The sequence below is a fragment of the Protopterus annectens genome, chromosome 4.part1, assembly GCF_019279795.1.
Source record: "Protopterus annectens isolate FY-2018-M chromosome 4.part1, PAN1.0, whole genome shotgun sequence".
In the NCBI taxonomy this organism is placed as follows: domain Eukaryota; kingdom Metazoa; phylum Chordata; order Ceratodontiformes; family Protopteridae; genus Protopterus; species Protopterus annectens.
The window spans coordinates 869,558,333-869,571,761 of record NC_056734.1 but is presented as its reverse complement, the minus strand read 5'-3'; positions in this window follow the sequence as shown (position 1 = coordinate 869,571,761).

Sequence of the window (13,429 nt, the reverse complement as noted above, 5' to 3'; positions counted from 1 at the left end):
TATTACTTATTTCTGTGCCACCATTTGTAACAAGCCCTGAATATTCTGAGCGTCTTTTATGTTTCCTGCCCCCACGTTTGTATTTACCCCTAAAGGGAGGGAACCCTGGGTTCACTTGGGGATCGAAGAATCCGATGTTGGCTGCATATCACTGTCAGTGTATGATGAAAACTCATCAGTGGAAGACCCATTGGTGTTTGGTCTGTTCCGTAATATGGACCTGGGTCGCTTCCTTTTTGGTGTCTTAGCTTGATGGGGATTGAAATGAACATGTTTAGAGGGGACACTAAATGGATTAGCTGCCTGATAATCGTGTTCATCCCTTTTAAATTTCTTAATTTTTCTAGATTTTAGCTGTACCTCCAAATTAGTTAAGTCATTTGTAATTTTAGAAAAATATTTGCGAAAAAATGCTTCCCCTTCATATTTTTGCACTTCATTACTCAAATTAGTAACCACATGGATTTCAGAATCGATGATTCTGTCGTAATATTTATCCAATGCCTCAACAAAAGACATTGTGGCCTGCTGTTGGATCTTAGACCATTGGTTAGAAAGTTCCTCATCAGGTTGACCAACATGTGGTTGTATACGAATCCTTAATCCCCTAGGCGTAATCCCTTTGGCCATATAGGCCTTACAAAGCTTGGCATGCCAAACATTGGATCTTATTAACTTCAGGTGTTTATATAAATCGTCAAATGCCAAACTACAAAGTGTTTCGGGACCTAGGAGATCATTAGAAGAACTGCCACTTGAACATACACCAAAAGCAGTTAAATCTGTTCTGCCTGCAGATAATCCACTAACCAATTCAGAAAGATCCATGATAATATAAATGAAATTAGACAATAATGGCCAATACACAATTGCCACGTCAAAAAAGAGAGAACAATAATAGATTAGACTGAAAAGAAAAACTCTTTCAGTACTACGTTCCCTGAATTGTACAACCAGCAGCCAAAATGTAATTATTGAAGCTCAACCAACAAAAGAATAAATCTCCACATAATATATTTGAGTAATGAAGGCAAAAAATGAATCACAGACCATATATTACACCCAATAGGCTCAAATAACAGAAGGCCAATCTCATAATAAAAAAGAGGGCCACTTGTAATAATAGATATATCCACTAAACTAAACTCCAGCAAGAATATAGGTTGATATCAAGCAACCCAACTGATATAAAGATAACTATATATATTTCTATTAATAAAAGTAAATAGGCGTATGGGTAGTATATATCCCACTAATGGACATAATAGATAACAAATGTCTGGTGATAAATTCTTGGATAATAATAACACTACTCCAAATTGCTGTAACCTATCATACAAGCAAAAAAATATCCCACTTATGTAAAAAAGCTCCTGCCTGTAGTGACACTGAATTATTATAATTGTAATATGAACATAAAATAGCTAAAAAAATCAGCTAATGTCATTGAATTTAGTTACAGAGCCAGTAGTTGCAAAATCAACATGGTATAAGAACAGCAATAGGCTTATGAAAGATTTTTGTTATACTAGAGTCCAATATTGGGAAGAAACATTGAGTACACAAACTGTAACCCAGAACTGACAATTTAACAATAAAGTCATTGCTTAATGTAAAATCATAAATACACAAAAATTGCCAAGTCTAAATGAAATCTTCCCTGTATGCTAGGATATATTAGTATATGCTACTAAGTGCCCTAAATAACAGCTCCTATAGAATATATAAGTACAATGAACACTGTCCACTGTCCAATGGTAGTTCCCAGGGTCAGTAGAGGTGCCTCCTTAGTGGAGTGGGACCACTGTTGCTGTATGCCAGTGTTCAGGTACATATCCCGTAGTAAGGCCAAGGTTAAATATCAGTTTTATATGCGGTTGTATCTCCTTTTGGAGTTCACGTAGCACACATCCAGGCATACCATCAGGTCACATTGATGCTGTGTGTTCTGCTTTGCTGAGGGCGGCCCTCACCTGGACATCTGAGATGATAGGGAGGTTACATTCAGCTGTGATAAGTATTTCTAAGTGTGGGGGAGAGGGAGGGGGGATATTTGCACTGAACCTGTCTGCCAGAATGTTGCCAATATCTATGGGTTCAGTGAATGTTAAGTAGGTGTGTAGTAACTCAGAGCATATCTGAGGCTTTTGGTCCATATGTCTAACAAAACTGAAGAAGGCCTTGTGGTTATCTATAGTGTTTGTGGCCATTTCACTCTCAGAGTTGGCCGTGGATGTTGTTATGAGAGACCTTAGCTTATTACCAGTGCCGACCACAGATGCCTTCCCTTTATGTGAATCTGCTCTGTCCTGCAGTAGCCTCCTTCTATCATTATACAATTTGCCTTTTGCTGGGGTCCAACAGACAGGATGCTTAACTGTTGTGCATAGGGTCTGGGTTAGAAATGTGTGTGCATGTTCCATGCATTCTTTGGGATGTCCATGGGAAGCATTCGCAAAGGGGTCAGCATTGTGGGTTGTGGCTTCCACTGGCCCAGTGGGCTGCATGGATACCATGTCAGTCCTAACAAGTGAAAATCTGTCTATTCACATACATATCAAAGTAGTCTACTGTGCTGGTAGTGGTGGTGGGATATGCATATCCAAGCCGATTAATCTGTGTCCAGATCACAGTAGTGGATGGCGTTCCACATACAGTACCTTGGTATGAACCACCAGAGTGAGGTTGTGCATTGGACCTGTCTCAGTGTGCTGACCAATGGGGCTTGGTACTATGTTGTATGGAATGTGGCAGGTATTGTTGCACAGGTGTTAGCTGAGCACTGATATCTGGCCATGTACATGTGTATCCACCAAGAGACACACACGTGCTACATATGGGAGTAGTAGTATATCACTACAGTTGAGTATCATGTATAGTATGTGTGCCATATATTGCTGACATAGTTTGCTGATATCCTGTTTGTGTTCTCTTTCAGGGACATGGCGCATCAGCAAAATCCTGCTTACTCTGCTGCAGAAGATGAAGAGATACACCAGAGCCTGATGCGGGATTATGACATACTGTTTTCCCACACCAGCCAGAATCAGCAGGAGAGGGCTGCACTGTGGCAAGACCTTGTCCGTAGGGTAAATGACACTGGCACGCATAATATGACATATGAGCAGGTACGACATCACTGCAGTGATTTAATCAGAAATATCCATCAGCGTGCGTCGGATATGCACAGGCAACAGGTCGCCACAGGAGGTGGGGTGGCCACACATCCCCCCCTCACCAGACTGGAGGGGCTACTCCTAAGTGTTGTGGCACCAGCCCAGGAACATCAACAGCAACACACCTGCATTATGATGGAGGCTGGATCCACACAGCAACAAGACATGGAGCATGCAGGTAATATGCCATATGTACACTTGACTGTTCTGTACACTGTTAGTTTATGCAGGTGTAAGGTGTGTCCTTGGTATGTAGCTGTCAACATAGCATGTAATTGTGCAGGTGTGATATTGCCAATATCAGCAGCTAACATGTGAAAGGCAACTGGTGTACTACTGAACTGTATCATACACATTATCAATGGCACAGCTGTGCCCACTGACATTAATCCCCTCATTTCTGCAGGTCCCTCTGGTGTTACAGCAAGGCAGTCCATCCATGCTGGTGAGTGTGTTTTAACAATACCTATAATAGTCCTGATAGTGCTAGTAATAATAGTGTACCTCAGTAGTGCTCTGTGTGTATACTGCGGGGTGTGCATGTGTGTGTGTGTCCACGTGTGCATGTGTGCGTATGCATGTGTGCATGTGTGCATGTGTGCCTGTGTCCACGTGTGCATGTGTGCATGTGTGCATGTGTGCCTGTGTCCATGTGTGCATGTGTGCATGTGTGCATGTGTGCATGTGTGCCTGTGTCTACGTGTGCATGTGTGCATGTGTCCACATGTGCATGTGTGCATGTGTGCATGTGTGCCTGTGTCCACATGTGCATGTGTGCATGTGTCCACGTGTGCATGTGTGCATTAGTGCATCACTGGTAACATTGTGTAGACATTGTAAACTGTGTTTCCTGTCTTCCTCCCACAGGTTCTGGTGCTGCTCCGGTGTCCTGCAGCAGGGAACCTGAATCTGGTGCCACAGGTACTGATAATGATGATATCTGTGTAATGGCACAGGAAGGTGTGTCAGGGTCCGTCATTGGTCAGCCAACTGACAGTACACAGCTGTCAACCCCATCATTGCGCACAGTCATCCTGCCAGTACATCCTATGTCACCATTGTCCCTAGGTGATGGACAGGATACAGTGGGCATTGAAAAGGGTAATGTGGTATCTGTGGCACATGCTTCCCCACACAGCAGCCATGGGCAGGGTCCTGAGATGGTACCACACAGACAGTTGCCCATGGGTTCACGTGGGAGCATCCGTGGGCATACTGCCACTGGCAGATGTGCCCAAAGAGGTCTGTTAACCTCAGCTATGTTTTGGGCTGTCATGCAGGCACAGTCACGTATGGAGAGGTACACCAGACAGGGTCTGAGGGAGCCGAGAGCATGTCGCACATCCATAACTGACAGTATGCATGACATTGTGGATGTTATCCGTAATTTCACCGATGTCATAGACAGACGTTGTGGGGACATATTACAGCAGTTCCACAACCACATGTCCATGACCCAGGGCAATGGTGGCCGTATGCCAGCAACAGCAGCAGCTGGCAGTCTGCGCGGATGACAATAGGCCCACGGATGCCCTCATAGTGCCATTAGCAGCCCCAGCAATGCTGGGTCTGTGCTGGCATCAGACCGCCCCAGGAGACCACGTGCACGTGGCTCTGGACAGTCCCAACAGGGACCTGTGTCCAGTCAACAAACACCCGCTTCTGATGACAGTACCCAGTCTGGCTTAGTACCAGATACGGTCCGTAGCACCCCTGCCAGGCACAGGTACCATGTCCATGCCCACAGACACTGATCTGTATGACCTGCTAGGTGCAGTCTGTGGCTGTCCACAAACTCCAGTATATGGCAGCCATGAGGTGGAACTGTGTGCATGCATACACACATGCGAAATGTTAACAGCTAGGGCTACAACATACACGCACACACTGCACCAACAGTGCCCCACCCTGTACTGCTGTCCCTCACCAACACACATACACATACATGTCAATTGGTGGTATCAGTGGCAGACTCAGGCATACCTAAATCACACCCTGTGCATATGATGAAACTGTGCCACCTCCTGCAATCTCCAACATCAGTGCAGGAACAGGTAAACATGTTACTGATGCACAGGGTGACTACATAAAAGTGTATTACTAGTATCATGTTGGTAACAGTACAGTGTGCTGATATGATTGTGTGTATATCCCAGCATGCCTGATGCAGTAACTGTATGACTGTCCTGAATTGTTATCTACACCCATAGTAAGTACCATAGTGTAACAGCTGCACATTATTGCATACCGGTGGTAAGGATGTCAACAGATAGCCACATACATAGGTAGCACAGGGGAGAAGCTAATGCAGGTAGTGATACGCAATGATGGACATGTACACTAATGGTGGCATGATGCCCACAACAACTATGCAATGTGGGTGTTTGCGCATGTTGATATGTGTGCAGTACCAATTTAATTCAAATTACAATTAAATATGACATAATATCAGTTCTACCATGGACATCTGAGCTGTGATTCCTGGGTACATGTTGATAGTGCCTGCATATTTGCACTGTTACCTACTGGAAGTGTTACCCCTTCTTTGTTGTACAATGGACTACTTCCAGCCCTGCTTACTGTAGCTTTGTTTGCATGCATGTTTGCTTGAGGTTCCCTGGAACACTGATGCCACCTGCAATGCAGATTTACAGGGCTTCTGTGGATTCCTAGTGACATCTGCATAGCGTACTATATGTATGTCAATTATCCACCTGACAGAACGTCTCTGTCTGTCCTGTTTGCATGTACGTTGCCTGTGACACATTGCATATGACTTACCTGGCATTTACCCACGTGTGCAGTCATATATGCCAGTGCTATGAAATCAGTAGCCATACACCCACACATACTCGCCTTCAGTATGTTGTTCCCCATTGGCCCTATGTGTTGGTAATCACCATGGCAATCACACTACTATGGTAGCATATGCAAAGGTTACCTGTGAATCACCTCAATGGTCCAGTTGTAGTTTATGTGAGTCATGTGGCAATGTCACAGCTGCCACATGTATGCAGTCAACCCTCTCCCCTGGCCAGGAATGTACAACACATGTGTGAGATGCCACCACATAGCCAATCTGGGGACTGAGCACTCTGAACCCAGTACTGCCATACCCTGTCAGGTGGCATGACATACTACAGTGACTACAATACCAGTCTGACATAGACCTGCACTGACAGCAATCCAATCACACTGGGGCATACTTGGAGACTCAGCATAGCATTCTGCCTGAGCATCACACACCTCCGCAGCTGGCACACAGGCATACATTAAGTCGGAACAGAGCACATGCCACACATGGTACACACATCCCATGTGCCACACACTCACAGCCTGTAGGGCTACACAACACACCTGCTACAGATGTGTCAGGTACCTCTCTTGGCTGCTGCAGTGGGGTCCCGCTCAACAGGCTGTACATGGTGAAGGTCACAGTGATATGCCTGTGGGGCACTATGGTCCACCACAAAACACATGCATACAGGTCAGTCAGAGGCATGGACACATATGACTCAGTCATTGTCCATGCCACTATGGATGACCTGAGACGTACCTCCCTGGACTACATGATAGGGAACATAGAAGGGCTCTCTCAGCATGTGGCACGGGCCAGTATGAGCCTGAACCTGGTTGCCATCATACCCTCACCAGGTATGCTACCACAATATGTAGGAAGGGTGTCCTATGTCTACATTCTGCTCAATCTCCAATGTCATTCATAGGGTATTCAATGGCTGTCAACGTGTGCTTACAAGCTAGGGAAGCCACAATGATTTGCGAGGGGCAGCTTACACGTGACACCCATGGGCCATTGTATATTGGCGAAGAACCTTGATACACACATAGTGCCTTTTGCTGCAGGACACGGATTACATAGCCACCTCCATGGGTATCATACAGGATAGGACACTAACAGTAAGGCTACACAACACCAGCAGTGTACACCGCAAGATGCATGCACTGGACACTGTCCTCAGCACAGTAAACTGCAATATCTGTGCAGTAACAGATTCCTGATTCACGGCTCACAGGTACAACCCATCACTGTCAGGTTATACCTCATACCATGCCTGTCGTCCCCTACACATGTAACACACATGGACAGGGGGGTGGTATCTCAAGGCACCACAGATACACACACCTCCAGGTTGTTGGCACAGCACAAAGCATCAGGGCCTATCCATGAGAAGCTAACAGTGTGTTGGACTGCCTTCTGGTTCATAGCCTGGCACACACAACCCTCCCATACACAGGAAACCCACCTGTCCTCCCTAACAACACTGGCAATATAACAGTCTCTAGATATGTCTTTATATGGCTGGACTGCATCCAGCCGAACATTGTGTGTGAGCATTACTGTAGCTACAAAACACTAGCTGAAAGGTTCCCAGCATGTAGTCACTGAATTGCAGTGGAACAACATGTTACCACTCCCACAACAGGTGGGAACATGCAGCACCTGTTCATCAACTACATGTAGACTATATGGCCCAGACCAGATGTGTATCCCCTGCTGTTAGGATTATACCATAAACAACTCACACAGTATATAAACGTATCGCATCCGGCCCCTGCACAGTAAGACACAGTCATAATGTTATGCATTGCAAATACCATTTATCCACTTGAGGCACGTGTCAGACATGGTAACTACTGAAGGTCACAGGTATATATGTGTATGTGTCACACACATACATCATGTGTGCATTGCCATTGCTGGTTTAAGCAATGTCATGCATTGTTATGAACAACAACCCACACATGGTCATATTGTGTGACACAACCACACGTGGCAGTCGTGGGTTTCCAAAACATACCTATCTGTGCTCTGACAGTGGTAATGGACCCAGTAGCGGAGCGCACTATTGGCATTACTGGGCAATTAGCCCTGTTTGGCTGTACTGATAGTGTGGTGACATTACCTGTGTTTACTGGGGGAATATGCAGCATCTGATGTATTGTAGTAGTTGCCAAAAGGAAATGTTCTCTCACACTTGCAATTACACACACCCTACTATCCTCCCCCCATACTCACACACTTACCGGATTCATACCCCTATCTAACTATGTCATGACACGTGAGAGAGACGCCTTAGCGAAGCGCACTATTCGGATTACTAGAAGGTTTTTCTTCTCCGGCTATACTTATAGGGTGCTGACATCATCAGTGTTTGGAAAGGGTAATGTGCATCATGTAGTGTGTTCTCCTGATTGCCAAAAGGTACATGTTTTTCACACAGAATTGCACACACACAAACTCCCCCATTCAAACACACTTGCCATTTGCAGGATTCAAACCCCTACCTAACTATGCTATGACACTTGAAAGAGACGCATTAGCAGATTGCGCTATTCAGATTACAGGGAGGTTTCCCTTCTCCAGCTGTACTTATAGGGTGCTGACATCATCAGTGTTTGGAAAGGGTAATGTACATCATGTAGTGTGTTCACCTGATTGCCAAAAGGCACATGTCTTACAGACACACAAACTCCCCTCATCCAAACACATACACTTGCCATTTACAGGATTCAAATTCCTACTATGTTATGATACTCGAGACGGATGCATTAGCGGAGCATGCTATTCGCATTACTGAGAGGTTTTTTTTCTCCTGCTGTACTTATAGGGTGCTGACATCATCAGTGTTTAGAAAGGGAAATGTGCATCCTGTAGAGTGTTTTCCCAGTTGCCAAAAGGGACATTTCCCTCACACAGGCTTGCACACACACTAATTCCCCTCCACACACACTGGGCATTTGCAGGATTCAAACCCTTACCTAACAATGTTATGATACCCAAGACAGACGCATTAGCGGAGCGCACTATTCGCATTACTGGGAGGCTTTCCTTCTCCTGCTGTACTTATAGGGTGCTGACATCATCAGTGTTTAGAAAGGGGAATGTGCATCCTGTAGAGTGTTTTCCCAGTTGCCAAAAGGGACATTTCCCTCACACAGACTTGCACACACAACAACCCCGCTCACCCACACACACACACACACACACACACTGAGCATTTACATGGTTTGAACTCCTACCTAACTATATTATGACACTTGAGGGAGACACATTAGCAGAGTGCGCTATCCGAATTACTGGGCATCTGTTTTGCACCTGCAGTATTTATAGGGTGCTGACATCTTTATTTCTACAGAGGTATGTACATCTAGTACGACCTGTCAGGTGGGGGATAGCATATGTATGCATTTGCAGCTACCTACTTCATGGCCAGATATGCACATCTCACTGGCAGGTTATGTTCTATACCATGCTCTGTGACCACAGGACCTGTAACACACAACACAACCAGTCCAGAACACCCCTCCCACATCCAGGACACACACTTTGCTTCCCTGGGAACAGTGCCGAGATATGCAGGTGTTCACATACACCATTCCAGTTGTTAACATCAGGTACAGGCATATTGTGTGTGGGAACTACTCTGGCCTCTACAACAATACCCTACAGCCACTACAATTTGTGGGTCCATGTGCTATGGCAGAACCACTCACCACAGCCACATGGGGGAATACATATTGCACCTGTCCATCTGCAACATGGGTACTCCCTGTTCCACACCAGAGGTAGACCACCATTGTTGATATCTGACCATACCCACCTTTCCCTGGACATCCATATGCCATCCACACCCCCAGGAAAGGTTGTCACTGCAAACAAACTGTATTTAGCACAAGCAGACTCTACACTTGTGAAGACTGGGGTGGGAGACTTCAAAGGACTCATGCTGGGGGACTATACTGGCCACTCTGCATAATCCTTGACAATTGCATTCTATGAGCATGTGTACGGTTTGCATCGATCATGCTATCCCACATATACCCATGACTGCTCCACAACAGGACACCTGTCAGGTGTACACCAGCCATATATGAGCTGTCCAACAGACAGAGTGAGGTAATACATTGCAGAGCTGTAGCCCACAGAGGGAGGACATCTCTGAACAGTACCGGCACGACACTTCAATCCCACATAATCATCACAACACAGTGTTGAAAGTGAAATTGTCCAGACAATGCAGATAGGGCTCCCCTCAGTCTGTTATTGACACCCACTTACTGTTAGAGGTCCTCAGCAACCCTCTTCCAGCACACACCAACAACATGGATGTGGCTTAGCACATTCAGACCCTGGGATCTCCACTGTGTCCCTGCTTGACAGAGACACAGCACACTAGCCTCACACGATGCCTTATGTGACCTACTTTATAGTGGCACAGTAGCCTACTGTACTGGGGATGCAGATGCCAAGCACACTCTGGCTAAGCTGTCATTCCCTAGGACAAGCAGCCTAGTATTGACCTCTACACCCATATGTTTAATCGTCAGATGCACAATATTTGTTGCTGATAGACTGTTTGCAGGTCTTATTGCTATAGCATTCCCTGTTTCTATGAACAACTTGTGTATCTGTGGAAGATGTTTGAATATGTGGGGGATCCACTATATCACTTATGTCTCTGTAGTCATTTACTGTGTGCACTGGGCAGATTGCTGTGATGTGGTTGGTTCCTGGAATGACACGTACAAATACCAGATATGTGTGGCCAACTGCTAAACGGAGATATGGCCTAAGTATGTGAGCATGCCTAGTTCAGCCTTTCCATGGCATGTTGTCTGACATATGCCTCATTTATCAAAGTGTGCGAGCATGCCCAGTTTGAGCTTTCCATATGTCGAACTCTGCAGTCCACCACATATTTGTGTGAGTGTGAACTTCAACAATATCTCACGTTTATGGTTGTGTGTTGGGTGTCATGTTGTGTACTTACTGGCCAACTGCTTCGTGTCTGAACACAACAGGGATTATACTGTGCCTGCAGGGATTGCATGGGATACTTTGCATACAGTTGTCAACATCCTTTCATACTGACCTACCACTGTAGTACCGTATAGTGTACTGGTTCAGTACTTTCATTGTGGTGGACAGTATCCTGGGCTTTAGTCCTATCACTGCTTTAAATCTTCATAGTGAGCATAACAGACTGTGTAGGGGCCAGTTGTGCACATATGACCATGTTGCATTATGTTCAGATATGGACTACCTAAACCAGGCTTGTCCAACATTGGTAATGTATTCCACAAGATAGGTGGACATTGGCAAACACTAGCGATGTGCCCTAGGCCATTACTAATGCTAGTCAGAGAGTGTGTTTGTCCTTTGACACACATTGTAACTGGAGTTTGCCATGACATATGTCATGGTTAGTATACTGTGCCTCAGTCTACCTGTGACATAACAGTGATACCCAGGGTAAACCTACCATCTCCCATCCACTCATCAAGATTCCTCTTGAGGAGTGTTGATGGGTGAGTCTCTGGCTAACCTGTACTGGGAGTTTACTCAAGAGTGGGGGTGGCTTCTGTGTTATGGATCATTCAGTACAGCTTGTCCTGTGTATGTCAGTGCTGGGGTTCAAGTCTCTCATGTGCATTGCTCACTGCCATTCAGATTGTACAAGGTGCAGCATGTTCATTGATTCCAGCTTGGACATGGCTTTATACATCAGGCACAGCTTGCCTCTGGGTGGGCAGTATGGCAGTGTGTGGAGCTGCAGTTTGTTTAATCAGGCAACACATGGCATCTGTTCAAGCTCTTTGCTACTCCTGGTGAGGTACTGTTGTGGACTTTACAGTTGATGGAGGTGTCTGCTGAGGTACATCTCACAGGGGCTATTGTAGTCAATTGTAACGCTGATGAAGGATGACTGCAGAGCCACAGTGACCTCCTCTTATCTAGATCTGACAACCTTCATGATTAGGTGGGTATATGGTATGTTTCTGTGAACACTACAGCCTCATGTTTGTCCAATGCAGGATATCTATTACCTTGTGTCCCCAGGTCTCTCATTACATGTTAGGTATGTAATGGGTTATCACCTGTGTGGTAATTGGTGGGCACTTACTGTATATCCATGGTGGTTGACTATACACATTTCTGCAATTAGCTTGCTGACATGGCTATGGCACCAGTTGTCTGTTTCTATGTGGCCCTTTTGTGGGATGCTTGTGTCAGCTGGGGGTCAGATATGGTGGGCAGTTTGTACTCCTCCGCATACATGTTCAGTCACAGTCCTTCCATGTTGGCCTGTACCTATGGGACATATATACGGAACGAGGGAGGTCCCAGGACCAAGACTTGTGGGATGCCACTTATATCTGGTTTGTAGTCTGACACGGATGCAGCATGTCTGACCATGTCAGGTTCTGTCCTTGGTCTGGTTTGCAACCCCTCTACTGACATAGGGGTTTATATTTAAGCTGGTGAACATATCCATACTGAACACGTAGGGTATTGTATGGAAGCATTTGCAAGGTCCAGCTACACTGTGTGGACCACATTGCCCTCATCAATGACCTTAATGACTGTTTCAAATGGGTCAAACATGTTTAGGGGCAGGATCTGCACTTACGACAGCCACACTGGGTAGGGTCCGGTGTCAGTAGGTCCCTGATAGCTTTATGTCTGCGGTGCATGCTGATCCTTTCCATAGCTGTGCAGACCAAGCTTGTCAGGATCCTGGGGTGGTAGTTTGCAGTATCCATTCAGGCAACACCTTTGTTGAGAAGGACCACTGTTGTTGTACATTGCTCTTTGGGTACATATCCAGTGGTAAGGCTGACACTGAGCAGTAGTGTGATTTGGCATTCCATTCTTCTTGAAGTCCATGTTGGACTCAGCCCAGGACACCATCTCCTACCTTTGCTGCTGTGTGTTTTGCTTTGTAGATGCTGGCTGTTACCTCAGCATCTGCAATGTCAGGGGGCCAGCAGTCTGCTGGGATAGATATTTTGCATTCTGGGGGGGGGGGGGGTTGCACTGCACCTGTCAGGTTGTATGTTGGCAATATGTGTGTGTGTTTGGTATGTTGTTTGTAATATTTGTGTGATTCGGAGCATATCTGTGAATTCCCAACATGGTTCCTACTATCAGTTGAGTAAGCCTTGTGATTATCCTTAGTGTCCTGTACAATTTGTATCTTCATAAGTCCATAGGTTCATACTAGGCTATCCACCCTAGGGCATTTGTAAGCCTAGCCAGAGTGTGTGTGTCTATCGCCGCCCCTTGCTATGTGAATAGTATGGCCATTTATGATTTACTTTACTGTGCCTCTGTCTGGACGTGACACAGTGAAGATCCCCAGTGTACATCTACGATCATCCATCCAATTGGCAATATTCCTGTTGAGGGGTATCAGTGAGGGGCTCTGCCTAACATGGAGTGGGATCCT